This window comes from Acyrthosiphon pisum, chromosome A2, assembly GCF_005508785.2.
Source record: "Acyrthosiphon pisum isolate AL4f chromosome A2, pea_aphid_22Mar2018_4r6ur, whole genome shotgun sequence".
Taxonomy (NCBI): Eukaryota; Metazoa; Arthropoda; class Insecta; order Hemiptera; family Aphididae; genus Acyrthosiphon; species Acyrthosiphon pisum.
In genome coordinates, this window is record NC_042495.1 from 18,026,682 (window position 1) to 18,029,409 (window position 2,728).

General features: G+C 27.3%; 1 long non-coding RNA gene across 3 annotated transcripts; it reads left to right on the forward strand.

Annotated features, from left to right (window-relative positions):
- The first annotated feature begins 208 nt into the window (after positions 1–208).
- Positions 209–2,278, forward strand: LOC107885175. Of its 3 annotated transcripts, none has more exons than XR_001680362.2 (6): positions 209–503; positions 737–844; positions 973–1,123; positions 1,637–1,731; positions 1,792–2,001; positions 2,069–2,278. It is a non-coding gene; the product is annotated as an uncharacterized LOC107885175 (long non-coding RNA). The 3 variants fall into 3 exon arrangements; XR_001680358.2 differs by having other exon boundaries at positions 1,640–1,731; XR_001680359.2 differs by having other exon boundaries at positions 209–414; positions 1,640–1,731.
- The last annotated feature ends 450 nt before the right edge of the window (positions 2,279–2,728 follow it).

Consider the following 2,728-nt stretch of genomic DNA (forward strand, 5'->3'; position numbering starts at 1 on the left):
CTAAACTTAATGTACAATGAATTAATCATGACAAAATCTATTTTGTCATGGAATTAATACTAATTAATATAACAAATAATAATGGACTATATTACTCTATGATTCGGTTGTACAGTCGTGATAGGGAACTGCATCTCTGTGTAATTTAATAATTATATTCTGTGATATGGTCGAAGATTAGATAATAGCTGATATCTGTGGCCCGCGCCATAACGGTCAGCGCTCGCGAATTTTTAGTCCGTAGATCGGAAATCGTAATCTCAGTAGTATAAATTTATAATATTTTGTTCGAGACTTTTATTTAAAATGTTTATTTCGTTTTTCAGTTACCTACCTTATAAGATCTACAGCTTAAAAATAATACGTCATACGATTTAAATACAACGAACTTTAGTTTGAAACATTCAAGTTTAGGTAGGTAATTCGTTTTCTGTTAGATAATGTAGTACCTAGCACTTGAAAGTAATCATTATACGATTTAATTATTTAAATACAACAAATGGGTAAGTGTAATTATAGCCAATTAATAGTGGAATGTTATTTGTATACAAATATATTATGTTTACTCGTATAATATTTGTTATAACTTATTAAATTAGAGCTTAGGTATTATAAATACAATTTAACAAGGAAAGTGAACAGCTAACAGTCTTTCCTACTACCTACTTATTTCCTAAATAAATATATGTATATACACATTTGTAATACCTACTAATACATTTATAACCTATTTTAGTACACCAACATGAACGGCTCATTCTATTCTGAATTTATAAATATGAATTCCTTCAAACAACAAATGTGTGCGATAATAATTCACTCCAATTACACAGTGATTTAGCAAGTAATCCTAATGGGTTATTTTGGGTTACCTTCAGAATTTAAAATAATATTTAATTCAATACTTATTAAATAATAAATACATTTTTAATTGATTTATATTAGGTATATAATTTTATTTTATGGTTATAGATGAGAGAGTAGATGAATGACTGTGGCTGAGACTGCCTCAAAAGAGACTACCCAGATGTACAATGATGACCTAGAATTATCTCATGTGCCTTTATATCAGAATTATCAAGATGTGATAAATTATTCTCCTGAAGCTGCTTGTCACATAAGGGTATTAATATTATTTTATTTAATTCTCAAGAGTATGTTTTTTGCACTATTTATTTTCTCTATCTGACTGACCCACATGCAATAGCAATGTCACATTCAGCTGAAAAAATGTGTGTTGTCGGCTTTAATATTAAAGTGAATTGACCAAACTTAAACCAATCTAAACTTTTCATCAAACTTGTTAAAATCATTATCTGTACATGTATGTTGTCTTTTTTGCATGCAAGTTATGAGTATGTAAATTATTAGAATATAAAAATACTTATGTACCTATTGCAGACACATTTAAATATTGCAAATAAATAAGCCAACTTACAAACACAAATATTGTTCTTTAATTTAAGTTTGATAATAGATAAATTCATTTTAAAATTAAAGCTAACAACATAAGATTGGTTCTACTGTACACAAATTAACTATGTTGTGTGTGGAGAGAGAAAACAAACAATGCACTGAATCCTCTTAATTTAATATTATTATTGAATTTATTACCTTAATAGATTTTTATGTTTAGCAGGAGAGTGACATTTGATTCCAGAACAGAAGATATATCTGTGGATTTTGTGATTGTTTCTTCATCCAAAGCCAAAACACCAATGAGCAGAGATTGTTAGCCTAATCTAACCTAATCTAACCACCTATTTTTTAATGTTATATAATATTGTTTAGGTTTAAGATAAAGCTGTTATTTGTCTGACTGAAATGGAAGTACTGCACACACGAACTGAATTGGACGAATCTTTGACAATAAATATGTACCTCTTTCAATTTGTAAATTATTATTCATCAATAATTTATACAGCTTTTTTGAAAGGCAAAAATGTTGGTTATCTTGCTAAATATTTGCATATAGTTATATTCAATCTTTGCCGAGAAGAAGTGAGATATCCATATAATCATTTAATTATAATCAATCAATAGTATTCATCGAGTATTATTATTTTAGTGTATTTCAGATGGATCTCTCATGGAATTAAGTATCAAATTGTTTATTATAATGGTTGGGCAACAATCATCAAAGACTGTATTGTATTGGTTTTTTAGTTAAAGCCAAAAACTAAAACTGTTTATATTTAAGTCTGGGTTGAAATTGACTGAGAACACAGGTCTCTTAGATAATTTGAAATCATCATCCGGAGAAGAAAATTTGGCCACATTTGTTAAGAAACCTTGGATTGAAGATTACAATACTTTAGATTGGTAACCAAGACGACTCTTTCCAGAATATTTGGAAGCGGGTAATATTTATAAGCTATACAATAAAATTAATTGAATTCATACATTTTTAGTTATGCAATATGGTTTTGTAACATTATTTGTTACTACAATTCCATTGGCTCCATTGTTTGCATTGTTAAACAATGTGTTTGAAATGAGATTAGATGCAAAAAAATATGATTCCTATAAATTTATATATAGTATAATCTACATTATTTATAGTTTTTGCAGCTACATGTTATGGGGCTGATGTGCAAATCTTTATTTTGGGGCCTAAATATACAAATGTAAATAAATTATTATATAAGCTATTAAACCAAAATATTTAATTGTATATTTTATAATTTATTATTATAAAAATATTATTATAGTATAATTTCAACACATT